We start from the raw sequence: 19,898 nt of genomic DNA on the forward strand, positions 1-19,898 counted from the left end.
AAGCATCGGATTGAATTTTGGTAAGATGTTGTAGAAAGAGGACGGACTGTAGTGTTTTGGGTACTATTTTCAGAACCTAAGGTTGAAACAGTGACCCGTGGCATGTCATACAAGTTTGCTCTATTGAACAAGTTTATAATTAGGTCATCGCGGGATATTGAGAATAAATATTTCTTCAAGAATCCTATTGTGATCCGACTTGCGGAATTAGAAAGAGGACTCAGAGGGCTATTACAGGCCAAAATTTCAGAACTTAAAGATCCGAAATTACAGAGTTACAGTCATTTCAAGATCAATCTCCTAAAGTCAAGAGAAAGTGAGATGAGGAAGTTTGATGGCAAGGATCCGGTAAATTGGATACTACAGATGGAGAAATAATTTGATCTATATGGTGTACCACTGTTACAAAAGGTACGTATTGCATCTAATTATTTAGAATTGAATCAATTTTTATGGTATAAAGGGCTTTGTTCTCGTAAACCACTTGTCACGTGGTCAATTTTCACGGAGGAAATGATAGCACATTATGAGGATACCAAGAGAAACACCTTCTTTAGCCAATTGATAAATCTCAAGCAAAAGTGTTCAATGGAAGAGCACATTGAGGAATTTCAAAAATTAAATATAAGGGAAAATGATATTCCAGAGAAGCAGGGGATTGATTTCTCCATAGGGACTTTAAAGGATAACATTCAACATGAGGTTCATCTTTGGGAACCTGATTCATTGGAGATGGAATTCAGGTCGGCAAGAAAAGTGGAAAGAAAAATTATGGAAACAAGGAAGTCTACCCCTCACAACTACAAATATGGAAGTGTTGTTTCTCCTAGCCTTCCACAACCTACAAGGTTGACACCACAAAAATTGGAAGAAAAAAGAGCAAAAGGGCTTTGTTACAATTGTGATAACAAATACGTTAAAGGTCATAAGTGTGCTGAGAAGAAATTATTTTACATTGATTGTGAAGAGGAGGAAGAAAATGATCAAGAAACATAAAAAGAAGAGGATATACACCAGGAACCAACCCCAGAGAAAGAAGAAATGAATCTGACCATATCTTGTAAAGCATTGGAAAGAATTACCACTCCTTGAACTCTCAAGATAGAAGGACCTATCAAGAAGAAAAATGTTCAAGAAGTGAAAGATCACATCAAGCATCAAGAAATGAATCCGACCATATCTTGTAATGCATTGAAAGCAATTACATCTCCTAAAACTCTCAAGATAAAAGGACATATTAAGAAGAAAAAGATTCAAGCAGTGAAAGATCACATCGAGCATCAACAACAAGTTCTCCAACTTTTAAAGGATAGTGCCACCTTGGTGCAGAATTGAATGAAACAACATGCAGTTCACTATCACAGTGAAAGAAGTTTTGATGTAGGCGATTGGTCATTTTTACAGCTACATCTCAAGAAAGCTATTTATGAGAAGGAAATGTTAGTGATACTACATGCACTTAAGAAATGGGGACCTTACCTAATGGGAAGACACTTCAAGGTAAAAATGGATCATGATAGTCTTAAATACTTTTTAGAACAAAGATTATATTTAGAAGAACAGAAAAAATGGGTCACAAATATGTTAGGTTATGACTTTGAAATCATATACAAAAAATGGAAGCAAAATTTTGTTGCAGATGCATGCTCAAGAAAGGATGAGGATGTGCAAGCATTGTTTTGTGCTATTTCTATTATCCAACCAGATTGGATAAACGAAGCAAGGGATGAATGGAAGAAAGAAAAAGAAGTGTGGTCACTCATTTAAAAGTTTCAAAATATACCAATTCAAACAATATTTCTGAAACTTGACAAGGAAGGAAAAATCATATTGGAGCCTGGAGCAGTCACAGAAACAAGAACCCAACAACTATGAAATCGATCAATTTCAGAGTATCTCGTCAAGTGGAAGAACTTACTTGCTAAAGATTCCACATGGGAGGACAATAATTTTTTACAGAAGCATCAAGAACTACTCAAGCGTTGAGGACAACAATTTTTGAAGGAGAGGGGCATGTTAGGTCCCTATACTACTAGTGTAACCCCTTATTGTTATTAATACAACCCCCTTATTATATTGTTGTGCCCATGTAGTCCCCATATTGTTATTATTGTGCCCCATAGAAGCCCACTATTATTATTATTGTGCCCCATAGAAGCCCACTATTGTTATTATTGTGCCCTTACATTATTATTGTTATGCCGCCTCTGATTATATTATGACCCCTTAGACTCTTATATATAGAAAGGAGGTCTTGTCAATTGTATCATCTAAGAATTGTTCATTTGTGTAATGTAAGGAGGTTGCCCCCTCGAAGAGGCTTATTTCTAAGGTGTTGATCTATCTTTTTGTGAGCTGGTTTCATGACAAAGGTACTGCCAGTTGTCACTTGTTCATCTGGCGAGAGACCCTAGGGGTTCCAAGCCAAACTTCTATAGAGTTAGAAGAAGCTTGATTATTTTATGGAAGAAGAAAAAATCTATTCTAAGAGAGCTACTCTACTACAGTAATGAAGAAAACAACATGTAATGCTAAATCACACCATATCGTAATTAACCATTTAAACAGCGATGCTAAGCAAAATTGCTAAATCAACACTGACCTAATGCTGCTATCTAAGTTATAGAAGTAAAGAGCATCAAACCAAACTAATGTATAAGAAAGGAAATAGACTAAATATTTTTTCACTTTTCTGGTTTTTTTGATTATCAGAGAGTGTTAGAGTCTGATTAAATAACCAAATTGAAACTCAAGAGTGGTAGTGTTTAAAGAATATGCAGAACAAAGTTCAGGAAGGATTCAAGCGGAAGAGAAATCGAAGATCGAAATCAGTAGAACAGAGATGTAATGAAGCAGCAGTGCATGGGAATCGTTGGATCAGTTGGATCAACGAACAATATAAATGGAAGACGAGTGTCGGAGATCATATCGTAAGAGATTAAGTGAATAGATGGACGAATAAGACTAACGGAAGATGAGTGGCGGAGGTGTTATTGCAGGGGATTGAGTGAATAAATGGACGAACAAGATTAACGGAATATGGACGGCAAAAATCTTATCACGGGAGGTTAAGTGAATAGATGGATGAATAATATTAACGGAAGATGGATGGCAAGGATCTTATCGTGGGGGGTTAAGTCAATAGATGGAAGAACATGATTAACGTGAGATGAATGGTGGAGATCTTATCACGGGAGATGAAGTCAATAGACAAATGGATCACATCAAGTCATGTGTTGACAGAAGGGTCGAAAACATGTGGAATGATGGAGTAGGTTTTCGTAGGTGGTAAGTAGTTTCTTGCGTGCCCTCAAAGTTGTAATCATAATTCCTAAATTTTACATGATTAGCCTAAGTGAGTGACATGTAGCATGAGAAAAGCAATTTTCTCGTGTTCTCTCGGGTGGATATCGGCCGTGCAAGAATTCACGCGAGATTTCCCGATAGCCATTGGATCATGCAGGGTTGATCAACAATGGAGATCGGCCAAGCTGGTTGGCAATCGAGTGACGTGATAGCCATTGGATCAGGCAAGGTAGATCGATGGTGGAGATTCAAAGCACCTAAAGTCAAACGTTGAAATGAATATACATGCGGTTGACGATGATTGGCCAGGTTGGTTGTGGATCGGATGGTAAGAATATCTACGAGTATAATTCGATTAAGACATGATCTATTGACTTCCGCTAAGCATTTCGTGCTGAAGGAAATGAGAATATGAGTGAGATCTATTACTGAAAGAGAGTGATTGAAAACGATAACAATGAAATGAATAAAGTACTGAATCAAGACGACAAACTCCAAAGCTCATGCAAGAACTAGAAATTTACGTTTTTGGGGTCGATGAAGGGTCTCTTCCTCAAGTCAGGGTCCCAGAGGGAGGAGGTGAGGCCGAGACACCTGCTGACAACCTTATGGTGATATTTTTCTCCTTGCTAACTTGCTAATTGAAAGAAGGCACAAATGGAAGAAAACTAAAACACAACCAATCTATGCTACACTACTGTAATGGAAATGCAGCTACTTAAGCAAATGAACAATTAAACCATGAATCTATGTGCTACACTACTGTAATGGAAATGCAACTACTTAAGAAAATGAACGATTAAAACATGAGTCTAAGCTAGCATACATGTACAATAAAGAGGAGCCTTAGCTGCTAGGATTGGGCCCTAACCCAAGAGCTTCAACCCTCTGAGTTAACTCATTGCTGGCTCAAAACAAAACTCATCCTTATCAAAACAATGGATTACATAAAAAAATATCACAAGTATTGCAGCTCAAAAATAAAGTAGAGTTTTACAATCAAAAGTCTGAATCCTACTGAGGTCCTAGGCCTCTCTACTTATATGACTAAAGTCTCCAACGAATTCCTTAAAATTAGGGAGGTTTGGCTCCCAAACTTGAGATAAACTGGTGCTTTAACTTTCACTTGCTCGGCTACCTTCTAGTCCTCATGATTTGGATGTTTTCACTCCGAGCTGATGGATGAATATTCGAATGGAGGGGTAGTAGATGAGGAGGATTTACCTCCTATAATTACTCTCCCTTGTCCCTTTCGAGTTTTGACCAAGGTCTTTGCCAAAATTCGTTGCTTTTATCCTTTAATCCCATGTTAAATGCACAGTAGACCACAAAGCAAAATATCCAACTCTAACTCATCTCATAAACAAAATAGAAACAAAGGTATGCAATAAGTTGTGAGAATAGTTGGTTTGACTAAGCTAGGAGGTGAATTAAGGCCCATATAATTACCCAATGATGAGGCTCATTAGAAAGTAGAAGTAGATTCTTGTCTTGTGCATTAGTATGTTGCATGAGCTTGTGAATCTACAAGATTTTCTACATGGTATCAAAGTTGAGAACAATATATTAGAGGAGATTTCAAATCTTCGAGTTTTGGGTTATAAGTGAAATTCGAATTTGCAATACATACTATTGAAATGTGGAAACAAGAGTATTCCAATTTTAATTTGTCCTTGAGTTAAAATTAAAATTTAGTCTTACCAGTTGCTTGAAAAATAATTAATTAATTAATTCATCTTAAGATAATTAGTTGGAGGCCCACGGGGCTTTGGATTGACGGTGAATGGGTGCGCTGTTAAGGCACTCCTTGCGATAGGTCACTGGTTCAATTCCTCGTGGGTACTTAGTTTAGTCTTAGCCTAGAAAAAAAAAAGATAATTAGTTGGAGAAATTCAAGCTAGAAGTCTTTGTGAAGTCATGCAACAATTATCCTTTAAATTAAGGAGATTATCCATTAATTAAGGAGATAAGGATGAGTTATATTTGAGTTGTAATTAGTTAGCTCAGTTCACTGAGTTAAGTCCAGTTAAATTAGTTCCAAACTGTTTGAGGAACTATTTGTGAGTTCAATCAGTTAATGCATGCATGCATACAACTAGTGTACTCCAGATAATTGAGGATTCTCTCATTAGTAACTCATGCATGTCTATTCTGAGAAAGACCCAGTTGAGCTAAATTTCAAGGACAAGTTACTATCAGTTGCATGAGTTTTCCTATAAAGGAAACTCATCCATGCAGAAGGAACAAGGTTCCTTGAGGATTGCACAGTTTTATAGGGTGTGAGATCAGTGTGAGTGATCAGTGTTATACTTGGTAACAGGAGGATCACCCATGAGAAACTGTGCAAGAGGCTTGGAGGGTAGAGGAGAAGGTTTTTGAGAAGCCTTTTTCTCCTGTGAGCATCAAGGAGGATTGCACTAAGAGCTAGCTAGCTATGAGAGCTAAGGCTTTGTATTATTCTGATATATTTCCACCTTCTATGATGATAAAGATAGTGGGATTTTTAGCTGAGGCTTTCCCCTGAGTATTCTTCTATGTTTCATGTGCATTCATTCTTCTTTTGGTTATATGTGTTCAGCTTGATCTTGCTCAAATAATTTAAGCTTCCACAAAATTGATTGTAGAAGTAGATTAAAGTATTTTTCTTTAGTTATATTGCATTATTAGGTTAATCTACAGTCAGAATTTCTACATGGTATCAGAGCTGAGTTTATCGGAGTAGTGAAAAGTATATAGAGAAGAGAATTTGAAGTTTGAAGTTCGGGGTTGCAGGTGCAAATTGAATTCATCTCATACTTCAAGGTTGGTTAATGGCGTTCTATGGCTTGAGACTCGAGTATGCCTTGGAAGGTAGCTCGAATTACATAGCATGGAAAGATCACATGGAGTCTGTATTAGAAGACAACGACTTGAAGGATTTCATTGATCAAGAAATCCTAAAGGCAGGTTCAACTAATGCACAAGAGTTCGCTGAATGGAAGAAGTGTGTGGCGAGGGTGAGATAGATCATCCATGAGGGAGTTCGAGACCATATTGTCTTGAGTCTCCATGGGAAGGATACTCCATATTCAATGTGGAAGACATTGAAGGACCTCAACTAGAACAGTAGCGACCAGAGGAAATTGGTGCTCAAGGACAAGCTTCGAAGAATCAAGATGGAGAACTACGATACTATTTCAACATATCTGAACAAGCTCACCACTTATAGAGATAAGCTTAGTAGTGTGGGAATAACTACTACTGATGATGATATGGTGAGCCTCGCTCTCCTTGGCCTTCTAGATTGGGAACGACTGTGGTCGGATCTCATGCAGGAGGAGATCAGGAGGAGCACAAGAGATGGTTCTTCATCTAAGGATGATGAAGAAAATCTGACCTCAGCAAGTAAGGCAAGGAAAGGGAAGGGAAGGCATCCCATTCCAAATCGAATTCTTCTCATGGAGGGAAGAAGGTTGATAAGTCTAAAGTGAGATGCTTTAATTGTCATGAGATGAATCATTATGCGATTAATTGCCCATCGAATAATTCCAAGAAGGGTTCCTCAGAAGGATCTAAAGGTGAGGCATTAGCCTTTCAGTTTGAGATGGAATTCACCCTCATTGCATGCATGGTGTCATCGATGATGGGTTGTGGTTGGTATCTTGACAGTGGAGCCTCATTCCACATGACCAACGATAAAAGTTTATTCAGTACCTTGGAGGAGAAAGACCTCAAGATGCGCATAGAGATGGGTGATGATGAAAGGTATAGTGTTTCAGGAGTGGGCACGGTTACTTTTCAGAGGGAGCATGGAGCTCTTATCACCTTGACAAATGTGAATTATGTGCTTGGACTGAAGAAGAATTTGGTATCAATCGCAATGTTGGAGGATAAAGGCTACGATGTTGTCTTCAGTAAGGGAAAGGTTTTCCTTAGACACATCACCACGAGATAGGTGAAATAGATCAGTTCACGAGTCAAGAACCTATATGCACTTGAGGTTCAAGATGCATGCAAAGCCTTGAGGAGCAAGGAAAATGTTAGAGACTTGGTGGTTGAGAAGGAGAGTAAATTACTTCTCAACATGCAGCCCCAGAAGAAGTCTCAGACAATTTTGGAGGAGCCACAATTGGGATTCCGAGAGGAGACCGAGTGGAGGCATCCACTCATGCAGAGACCCTTAGTAGGGGGAAATTTCGAGCCAAATTAGTAGAGGGATCACATGCAGCCATACCTCCAGGTGTGAGGTGGGGCAATGTGAAGTGATAGTCCCATGAAGGCTGAAATTGGGTAGGGTCCATTGAGAGGTTTTATCTCATGGATCATACCTTGCTACGGGAGCCCAAAGTACATAGTAGTGGGAGGAATCAATGGGATTGATGCAGTGAGAGATCAAAGTGACAGAGGTTAGAGTAGTCAGATACTGAAGAGCATAGAGAAGGATTGACAACATTGCAGAAAGGCTGAGTCAACAAAAGCGCAAAGTTTTCAGTTGACAAGGGCAATAGCAGTCAGAGACTTTGATGACAAATGCATCATACTGATTCAGGTTGGATTTTTTTTTGTTTTTGGTGTTGCTGGAGCAACAACCCTAGAGAGTAGTGTTGCATGCATAACATTCCAAAGGTTTGGGATCGGGATCGATTTGAATTCCTTTCTTATTTAGAGGGAGTGTTGAAATGTGGCAACAAGAATATTCCAATTTTAATTTGTCCTTGAATTGAAATTGAGAATTAAAATTTGAATTTAGTCTCACCAGTTGCTTGAAAAATAATCAATTAATTCATCTTGAGTTAATTAGTTGGAGAAATTCAAGCTAGAAGTATTTGTGAAGTCATGCAATAGTTATCCCTTAATTAAGGAGATAAGGATGAGTTATATTTGAGTTGTAATTAGTTAGCTCAGTTAATTGAGTTAAGTCCAGTTAAATTAGTTCCAAACTGTTTGAGGAACTAATTGTGACTTCAGTCAGTTAATGCATGCATGGATCCAACTAGTGTACTCCAAATAACTGAAGATTCTTTCATCAGTAACTCATGCATGTCTGTTATGAGAAATACCTAGTTGAGATAAATGTTAAGGAAAGGTTACTATTAGTTACATGAGTTTTCCTATAAAGGAAACTCATTCATGTAGAAGGAACAAGGTTCCTTGAGGATTGCGCAGTTTTACAGGGTGTGAGATTAGTGTTACACTTTGTAACAGGAGGATCACCCAGGAGAAACTGCGCGAGGAAATAGGAGGCTTAGAGGGCAGAGGAGAAGGTTTGTGAGAAGCCTTGTTTGTCTGTGAGCATCCAGGAGGATTGTACTGAGACCTGGCTAGCTATGAGAGCTAAGGCTTTATATTATTCTGATATATTTCCACCTTGTATGATAATACAGATAGTGGGGTTTTTAGTTGAGGCTTTCCCCTGAGTATTCTTCTATGTTTCATGTGCATTAATTCTTCTTCTAGTTATATGTGTTCAGCTTGATCATGCTCAAATCTTTTAAGCTTCGGCAAATTTGATTATAGAAGTATATTAAAGTATTTTGGTTTAGTTATATTGCATTATCAGGTTAATCTATAGTCAAAATTTCTACACATACTTCAGGATCGACAGATGGCATTCTACGGTTTGCGGCTCTAGTATGCCTTTGAAGGAAACTAAGATATTATAGCCTGTAGGGACAGAATTGAGTCTGTGCTAGAGAATAATGGCTTGAAGGAATTTATTGATCAAGAAATTCCTAAGCCAACAGCATCAGATGCACATAATTTGGTTGAAAGGAGGAAGTGTGTGGCGAAGGCAAGGCGAATAATCCTTGAGGGAGTTCGAGACCACATGGTCTCGAGTCTCCATGGCAAGGAAACTCTGTATCCTATGTGGAAAACATTGATGGACTTGTATCAGAGTAACTGTGACCAAAGGAAATTTGCACTGAAGGAAAAAATTCAAAAAATCAAAATGGAGAAAGGCGAGACAATTCCAAAATACTTGACCAAGTTCACTTACTGTCGTGATGAACTTGGAAGTGTTGGAATCACAGTTGTCGAGGACAATATGGTGAATCTTGCTCTTTTAGGACTCCAAAAGAGTTGGCATAGTTATAAGGACTTTGTCAATGGTCGGGCGAAGCTACCAGATTGGGAATGACTGTGGTTAGATTTGATGCAGGAGGAGATCAGGAGGAACAACAAGGATGGCTCTTCATCAAAGATTGATGATGAAGAGAATTGTGCCTTAGTGATTAAGGCGAAGAAGGGGAAAGGGAAAGATTCCTATTCCAAATCAGATTCTTATCATGGAGATAATAAGAAAGACATGACAAAATTTAAGTGCTTTCATTTTCATTAGCTGGTCCATTTTGCTACAAATTTTACACTCAAGAAGTCCAAGAAGAAGTCCTCAGGAGGAACAGCGAGTGAGGCTTTGGCCTCTCAATTCGAATTGGAATTTTCCCTCATTGCATGGATGGTGTCATCAATGATGGGAATTTTATGGTACTTAGATAGTGGAGCTTCATTCCACATGACTGGCGACAAAGAGTTATTCAATGACTTGGAGGAGAAATATCTCTAGATGCATATCGAGATGGGTGACGAAGGGAAGTATAGTATTATTGGATTGGGTACGATTACTTTTCAGAGGGAGAATGGGGCTCCACTCACCTTGAAGAATGTTATGTATGTTCCTGGGCTGAAGAAGAACTTGGTATCCATTTCCATGCTTGAGGATAGAGGCTATGATGTGATCTTCTTGAAAGGAAAGGAATTCCTTCAACACATAACCATGGGTCAAGTAAAGAAGATATGGATTTAGATGAAGAATCTCTATAAGCTAGAGGTAGAGGAGTGCATTGCTTTGAGTAAAAAAGCAGAAAGGGTGTAGAGCTGAGACGTTGGTGATTTGTGGCACATACGATTGGGCCACTTGCATCATGGGGCTTTGAAGATATTTCAGCAGATCTCTACCCGTCTTCCCAAAGGTACGATTAAGAAAGTTGATGCATGCAAGGGGTGTACTTTGGGAAAATACATAAATTCTTCCTTTCATGATAGAGATAGTTGAGAAGAGGATATTCTATAGTGAGTCCATTCAGATGTGTGTGGACCATTCTCAATAGCATCCACAGCCAAACGCAGGGATTATGTTATATTTGTTGATGACTTTTCTCGAAAATCATGGATATTTTTCATGCAGAAAAAGGATAAAACTTTCACAAAGTTTTGTGAATTTAAAGGATTGGTGGAGAAAGAGTTAGGAAAGAAGGTTAAAACTCTACAGAGTGATAATAGTGGCGAGTATGTCTCAAATGAGTTGAATAACTTCTGTGTAACAGAAGGGATTAAACAGGAGTTGACAGCACCCCATAACCCTTAGTAGAATGGGGCAGTCGAGAGGAAGAACAAAATCATAGTAGGGGAAAGGAGGGTGATGTTGCATGATTAGGGATTACCACTAGAATTGTGGGTCGAGGCATCCAACACATTGGTTTATGTTTAGAACTGTATCCCACATCGGATACTTGAGATGAAGATAACAAAGGAGGATTATTCTGTAAGACGCCAGATGTTGGTCACTTCAAGGTTTTTGCGTCATTAGTATCTTTCCATTTGACCAAAGATGCACGAAAGAAGCTTGAACTGAAAACAGAGTTGGGGATATTTGTGGGGTACACTGATACACCTCACAACTATTGGGTTTACTTTCTGACCAGCAAGATGATAGTGGTTCGTAAGGATGTTAGATTAGATGAGGAGAAGGCCATGTGAGCTTCGCTTGAGAGGGAGCCTGAGCTACATGCGAATGAGGAGCTTTTAGCTCCTAAGGTCGAGAAGCCTCATATTTATGTGGAACAACCACATGTAGAGGATCCGGGAATGTAGACATCCACTCAGGCAAAGTCTTCTAGAGAGGGAAGAAAGTGCACCAGAGAGGTTGAAAGATTGTTGGATGATGCATGGGAGAATGTGGGAGCACCCACTTCTCAATGCAGGCAAAGGAGGTAACCTTAGAGGTACACTGGATACATGGCTCTTATGGGCGAATGTGTTGTGACAGGGCTATCTTTCTTTAAGGAAGCAGTGCAACAGCCAGTTTGGGTTGATGCCATGGTGGACGAGTATGACTCCATAGTTCATAACAATGTTTGGGATGTGGTCCCGAGATTGGAGGAAAAGTCATTGGTAAGCTCCTGTTGGCTTTACAAGGTAAAGCAAGTTGTAGATGGTAGTGTAGAGAAGCATAAGGCTATATTTGTGGCCCATGGCTTTTCACAGGTAGAGGGGATTAAATATGAAGATACCTTTTCTCTTGTTGGAAGGTACTCATCAATCAGATCTATATTGGCATTATCAGCACATATGGGTTGGAAGATACATCAAATGGATGTAAAGACAACCTTCCTTCATGGCATGATTGAGGAAGAGGTGTACATAGAGTAGCCTGAATGTTTTGTGACCTTCAACCATGAGTCACATGTGTGCTAGCTCAAGAGAGTGTTGTATGGTCTGAAGCAAGCACTCCATGCTTGGTACACTAGGATAGATAGCTACTTCACTGGGTTGGGCTTCATGAAGAGTGAAGCAGATGTGAACTTGTGTCACATAGTGGTGGAAGGTAAACTATTAATCATTGTACTTTATGTTGATGATATCGTATTGACAGGTGATGATCAACTGTGCAAATCTTCAAAGGAGGACCTTGCAAGAGAGTTTGAGATGAAGGAAATGGCATGGAGGTATGGCAGGGAGATGGGGAGTTGTTTGTGTCTCAGGGAAAGTATGCCAATGAAATACTCAGGAGATTCTGCATGGATAGAAACAAACCCATGAAGACTCCTTTAGCATGTAACCGGAGGAAGGAGGATGCTACTTTAGGGGAAGTAGTGGAAGCTACTGTTTACAGGAAACTTGTGGGTTCACTCATGTACTTGGTGAACACATGACTAGATATGTGCTATGTAATTAACCAACTTAGTCAAGCGATGGTTAGGCCTACCAAGCTGTATTGGAAGGCGACAAAGCATGTGTTGAGATACCTCAGGGGCACTTCTCAGTATGGATTATGGTACAAATGGATAGAGGGAGTGAAGCTTCAAGGCTTCATTGATGTAGATTGGGTAGGGAGTCCATCCGACCAGAAGAGCACATCAAGAGGGATCTTCAGTATTAGGTCAGCGGCAGTTTCTTGGTACAATAGGAAACAAAGATTAGTTGCACTCAGTTCGACAGAGGCGGAGTACATAGCTAGGAGTCAGGCAACATGCAAGGCCATCTGGATGAGGAAGATATTGGTTGGTTTGTTTGGTCAGCATATTGATGCAATTGTGATTTTCCGCAATAATCAAAGTTGTATCAAACTATGAAAATCCAGTTTTTCATGATCAGTCCAAGAATATTGATATCCGATATCATCATCTCGGAGATTGTGTATTGAGGCAGATTATGTTGTTAGAGTACATTCCCATGGAGGAGCAAGATGCTGACATTTTGACAAACGCATTGTCAAGATGTAAATTCGAGTTTCACAGAGACAAGATTGGGGTAGCTGATAATTCCTTTCTTGTTGAGAGGGAGTGTTGAGAAATGGCAACAAGAAATTCCAGTTTAATTTGTCCTTGAATTAAACTGAGAATTAAAATCGAATTCTATTCCCATATAAACTTGTAAATAGTTAATTAAGTTTATTTAACTTAATTAGCTTAGGAATTTCGAGTTGGAAGTCTTTCTGAAGTCATGTATAAGTTCTCCCTAAGTTTTAGGGGTCCAGGATGAGTTTAATTGTGAGTTGTAATTAGATAACTCAATTTACTGAGTTATGTTTAGTTAAATTAGTTCCAAACTATTTGAGGAATTGATAGAGAGTTAATAATTAGTTGGTGCACTAGTGCATCCACAAGTGTCACTCTAGTTAACTGAATATTACCTCATTAGAAGCTCATGCATGTCAATTATGAGAAAGACACAATTGAGACTAGAGTGCAGGGAAAGTGTACTACCAATTGAGTGACTTACCAAGTTGTAAATATCATGCATGCAATCAAAGAAGGAACAATGTTTGGATTGCGAAGATTTAGAAGCATGAATTCCCTTTAAATACGAGCTATTCATCCTAGGAATTGCAGAAGAGATTAGGGGCTTGGAGAGCTACAAAATTGGCTAAGCGTTGGACAAGAGCTTGCATGTGAGCTGAGAGAGTTGACCATACTTGTGTGTAATTTTTATAGTGAGAACAAGATTTGCATATTCACTCATATTTATGATATATGAAATACAGATAGTGGGGTTTTTGAGCAGTGGCTTTCCACAGATACATCTTGCGTTATGTGCCATTGATTTATCTTCTTCTTGTTCATATTTTTTTCATCGATCTATAGCTTCTGTTGGTTGACAATAGAAGTAGATTCTTGTCCTGTTCTTTATTACATTGCATGAGCTTGTGAATCTATAGGATTTTCTACTCTCAAATTTCAGAGCCTTCCTTGGCCTTGATCTCAATTGTTTCAAACACTTCAGCACATTTCACGAGATTTCCTAAAGTCCTTTGGCCCCTTTTTCTTGTTGGATTAGGTTTCTTCTTTTGGCATGTTTAACTATTTTTCGATGCTTGTAGACCTTTTCTAGCAGTTTCAAAGGTTGGTCTTGTTGTATACAAGTTGTCATAGCTATGTAAACACCTGCCACACTCATACAAAAAGTTTTGAGCATTCTCGCACAAGTTTCATCATGGTCATCCTAAAGTCTATCTCAAGTGTCACACTCGTCGCTTCTTATTATGAAGCAATCACACAGAGGGATATGATTTCTTGTTGCTCCGGTGGCCTATGTTGTCATGTCGTTGAAGTATGCTAAGTGTGTGATCACAGGTTCATTTTCATCACAAGTCAATCTTCCCCCCGCACTTAGCCATTTTTCCAAAAATATTCCCGATTAGGAAACTCAGCTTCACCGAACCCTGACTGAACTGTGCATTGTGCAGCCTCAGCCCTCAATGTTGTGACCTTCCTTCCTAGAACTACACAGTGCACAATCACTATCCTCCAGGGTAGCTACACTGCGCAATTCCAGAGCTCAACAACCTTCCTTAAACCCCATAATTGCGCAATAGTTCCTCCCAATCTAACTTTAATTACACACTTCACACTATCAGTCCTCAAGCTTTTCCCCTTGCCTATTGGATTCGCAGAGAACCCAACCTCCCTTGGCCTCCAAAAATGCGTAGAGGTGTTCCCTAGTGTCCTCCCTCAGCTGAAGCTCATTGACCTCAAGAAATGCACAAATTTGTCCTCCATGTGTCTCTGCTGCCTAGTCCCCCTTGCCTCTAAAAACTGCACATATATATCTCCTAGGGGAACTGTTATAGACATTTTTGTGCCCTACAACCCCAAGCATGAAATGTCCATAAACCAAGGGCTCCTAAGTCCCTAAAAGTGTTGTTCTAACCCCTAAAAGAACAAGGTCAACAGATTACAACTTCTCCCAGAAGTTCTCCATGAGAAACTACTCAGAATTAGTCAAAACAGGATCATTGCAGCTGCTCCACTGGCTAAGTGCATTGCATCTCACCTAAATACACTGTGAGGGTGCGTTGCATTTCAAAAGTCCCTTCTGTGGGGTGCGATGGGCGAGAAATGACAAATGGCAGTGTCATTCCACGAGGTGGAGAGGCAATGGAAGCTTCCAGAATCTTCTCCTGTGACACTTGCCTCACTGAATTCGACCAAGGATGAGTAAGAGGCCCTCAGTCTCCAAGTGGAAGCGAGAACTGTCAGAGAGAAGACACTAATCAAATCACAAGCTGACTCATCCCCCTTACAGATATCTATATATGGATCCCTCATCCCAGAGATCCAGAGGCTGGAATTTTGCATATTGTAAGGAATTGCTGTTGGTTTCTTTGTTACAGGGAAAAGTGTCTATTTAGAACTGCTCTATCCCACTAAGGTGTGACAACTGCCTTAGAAACAAATAGAGAAAAGCTACTTTTGTTTTTCCTTTATGAATTATAGATAGAGAGGAACAGAAAGACCAACCTCTGTCTTGCGCTAATCCTTCGATCCGATCCCTCTCTTCTTTGATAGTCCTCAACTACCTGCTCCCTTGCACGCCCAGCTTCACAAAGTACCTGTAAGATCACAGAAGCACAACGCTATACAAAGACATGGATCTATAATCATAAACAATCTAGGATCAGATGTAAATTGACCATACAAATGTAACAAGCATCAATGATACAAAAGCATGGAGGAAAACTCAAATAGCTTTTATTGATAAACAAGAAAAGATCCAGGAGGAGTTACAACCAGTTGTTCCGACCTAGCATCAACCTCCCAACAAAGAAACCCCTCTTCACCTCAAACAAAGTTTAGATCACCTAACAATCTGATGTTTGTCTCTAGAAACCAACAGCAATTCTTTACAATATGCAAAATTCCAGCCTCTGGATCTCTGGGATGAGGGATCCATATATAGATATCTGTAAGGGGGATGAGTCAGCTTGTGATTTGATTAATGTCCTCCCTCTGATAGTTCTTGCTTCCACTTGGAGACTGATGGCCTCTTACTCATCCTTGGTCGAATTTAGTGAGGCAAGTGTCACAGGAGAAGATTCTGGAAGCTTCCATTGCCTCTCCACCTCGCGGAATGACACTGCCATTTGTCATTTCTCGCCCATCGCACCCCATAGAAGGGAATTTTGAAATGCAACGCACCTTCACAGTGTATTTAGGTGAGATGCAACACACTTAGCCAGTGGAGCAGCTGTAATGATCCTGTTTTGACCAATTCTGAGCAGTTTCTCATGGAGAACTTCTGGGAGAAGCTGTAATCTGTTGACCTTGTTCCTTTAGGGGTTAGAACAACACTTTTAGGGACTTAGGAGCCCTTGGTTTATAGACATTTCATGCTTGGGGTTGTAGGGCACAAAAATGTCTATAACAGTTGCCCCCTAAAGTATGAGGCCGTTAACTTTTTGGTGTCGGGTGAAATGCTTTATTATGAGGATCCGAAGTTCTTTCAATGCTGGGAGGAGACCTGTAATAAGATACAATACAATACATTATCTTCATACTATTTTCATGATCTAGTTGAGGCGGGCATTCCCATGCTCAGCTTTATAAATTCATTTTTATGTACATAGGACAGACAATCGTCTGAGTGTAGACTGATGATTTTGATAGAGCCATCATCCTTTTGAGTGGATGATTATCTGCACGGAAATGATGTACATTTAATGTCTTTATTTCCCTGAATATATATCGCAGCCCAGATGGATGAAACTAGATCCGGGGTCTTCAATCTCATCCGATCTTCACTCGAAGTACAAGTCGACCCATGTGAGAAATGTTCTGAAGTCGAACATGGCAAGACATCGCTTGATTACCAGTCAATGATGTAAACTGTTAACAAGCGCGAGAGGAATCACCGATAATGATAATGACCCTCAAGGTACTGTAGTACAATTCATGTGGTGTGAATAAAGGACTTGGTGTCGAACACCACGCAAAATCTTTTGGTCGAAGGCCATTGATGTAAACCTGTCGCCGGAAGTGAGAAACTTGCCATTGAGGCATGCAAGCTTCAAAGTACTGAATGGGGTGTTCCTAGATCAACTTCTCAGATAATGAGTTGATGTCGACAAGAAGTGATCTGTCACAGGAGGGCCTTAATGAATCCCACATCAATGACATGGAACGGAGGAAATGATTTTAATGGAGGTGAAAACGATCTAGTGATATAAGGTTCAGGGTGGCAGTCATGAAAGAATGGAGTATAATGTATGGTAGTGGGTGAGACACAGGTGAATTCTCTGAATGACTTCTCTTGAACATATCGGCGACACTGATGTGATGGATTGGTAGCATTAACCCCAAATGTGGATGGTATAGCGTGACCATGGTGATGTGACCGGTGAATGAAACAACCCAACCCGACTCGGACACGGAGTGGAAGTGTCATGTTCAAGAGCGACTTGCTACCAACAAAGTTTCTTTAAGTTTTCTTCCCAATTTTCCCCAGTCATTGCTGACCAGTACCTCTTTATTTTTGTCAAGCTTGAGGAGGATAACATATGCTTGTTCTATAATTTTCCCTTCGGGCAAACCCATTGCTATGTTTTAACGAGCCTAGCGATAGTGAAACTCGTTCTCGTCTATATACAAGTTTGTTGCTATTAATCTTTTTAACGAGTTTAACGACAAAGATAACTCGGTCCTTTTCAATTTTAGAGAGTCTGAAAAGGAACGTAAAGGTAACTCCAAAATTCCTTTTTCATCATCTAATCCCTTAAGTCCGAAAAAGTATAAAACAATATAGAAGGGATGAATTTTGAACGAGCCGAACAAAACAAGCGCTCGATCTTTTTGTGTAATAATCCCTCAGGTCCAAAAAGATTAAAATCTAGAGGAGGGATAGCACTTCCTGTCCCTTTAACGAGCTGGAGAGGCCAATGGCTCGACAATATTTTCATATTTTACGAGTCAGTTGAAAAGAGCTTAAAGGAGACTCGTCTTTTGAGGAACGAGTGATAAAACGGGTAGCAGCTGATTCCAGGTAAGGTTTGGAATTTTCCAATCATGGCAGTGTCACAAGGATGGCTAGTGAAATCACTCTTCGCAGCTATTCCTCAAAATGGGTAAACAATCAAATGGAGGTGAATGATCGGCCAATGAAAAAGTGGAGGTGATAGTGCAAACACGACCAAGGATTTAACGGCTGAAGTACTACATTCACGACGATTATTTGCTGGGGAATAGTTCATTTTTTAATGAGCTTAAACGCGGGGGGAAACATTTTCTCATGTCTTATGTTTATTTTTTAACGAGCTTGAACTATGTGCTAAAACTGCTCGATGCGGGTTTATTTTTTAACGAGCTTGAACCTTGCGGTAACACTGCCCGATTAATCCAGTCACATAATAAAAATGTCTCATATAAAACGGCAATTTTTAGATTTTTTCCCCACATCCTTTCTTTATGCAAGTTAGGAAACGACCAATCGTACGAGTTTAAAGGGTTAGAGGACCTATAAATTTAAAAAAATAAATAGTCGCTCTTCGCTTGCACTCCAAAATGTTTGCATGCCCCCAGGTATAAGACAGAGTTTCAAGGTTACCCCTTCTTTAGTCCGTTAAAACATTTGTTTTACTGAGAGAGGCCTACCTCTTACAGGTTACCCAAAGATTGTTCTATTCACAGCGCAAACAAAACACTTCTTCAGCGATGTCTACCGAGATAAACAAAGGTGAGTGAAGGAGGCTACTCCACTCACATAACTTTGACAAGAGAATCTTGTTCTAGAATAACCCCCTCTTCCAATCACGGACGGGAGTACAGACTAGTCATATTCTCTCGCGGAAACCTACCCTATACCCAGAGTTTTCCTGCCGAAGCAGACCAGGGTGCATGCCCCCTGGGTTTCAGTCATGTCCCTCCGAATCACTCGCGCTCATCGGGTGGATGGACTGGAGATTGAGACATTTCTTGCATGAAAATACCATTTAGGGATGGTATATGACTATTTGCTCTGTATGATCCGGGAAATGAAAGCTGGTCTATGAGCTTGACCATTCTTCCTTCGTGCGGAAAACACATTACTCTAAAGAGTGAGGAGACAATTGCTCCCATGCAATAAATATAGTCTCGTCCAAGGAGTAGATTGTAATCCAGGGGTCCTTGAACTACCATTACGTTCATGTGAACATTTTTCCCTCTCAATGTTATGGGCACATTGGGAAGGATCCCTAACGGTCGACTGGTTCCTTTATCAAAGCCTGTTAGATTTCTCATCTCAAGCAAAAGCGATGGCGAACCAAGCGCTTTCCAAGCAGTTGAGGAAAGGATACTCACAGAAGCCCCCTCATCTATGATGGTACCAGCCATAACCATTCTATATATTTGAACAATGATTCGGAATGGTACACTAGCTGGTAAATGGGGTCTGCCTAGTTGATTCCAATTGAAGGAGACAACTAGGTTGCTTGGAGGTGGGAACGAATAGACGGCCAGGTACGACTCTGACGAACTTCCTTCCTGCGGTAAAGGAACGGGTAAATTGCCCCCATGTTCGTCGGAGTCTGTGCTTATGAAAAGAATTTGGACAGTGTCATCCTTGTTCTCTTCAGTGACTGTATCATCTGAAGATGGAACCTCTGAAGGCAAGACCGGGTCAACTGCCACCTCGACCTTTTGAATTTCGTCTGGTATGGGTTCAGATGGTTTATCTTCAATGATAGATGCTTCGGCCGACCACCTGAGCGGGCCAGCCGGATTTTCAACTAGTGACGGACTCGGCAAGAGTTTTTTATATCCAGGAGGAAGTCGTAACGGTGAAACCGAACGATCGTCCAAAACTCTTTTAGCTTCGTTTAAGAAGGGACAACGGTGGATGGCATGATCGCCTTCGCACAGTTTACAAGGAAATCTATATTTTCCTTTTTGTCCTGGGGCTTCACTTTCACTAGTTGACGGTGTGTTTTCAACATGATCATCAGAGCTTGACGACACCGGGTTGTGCAAATGAGGAGACCAGTCCCTTAAGATCCGAGGGATGGAAGGACAATCTCTGTGATAGTGGTCTTCTTTGCAAATGACACATGGCGATTTAGGCCTGGTCGGTGCAGTGTGTGG

The sequence above is a fragment of the Pinus tabuliformis genome, chromosome X, assembly GCF_031772625.1.
Source record: "Pinus tabuliformis cultivar Carrire ecotype Pingquan chromosome X, CPIR1, whole genome shotgun sequence".
Taxonomy (NCBI): domain Eukaryota; kingdom Viridiplantae; phylum Streptophyta; class Pinopsida; order Pinales; family Pinaceae; genus Pinus; species Pinus tabuliformis.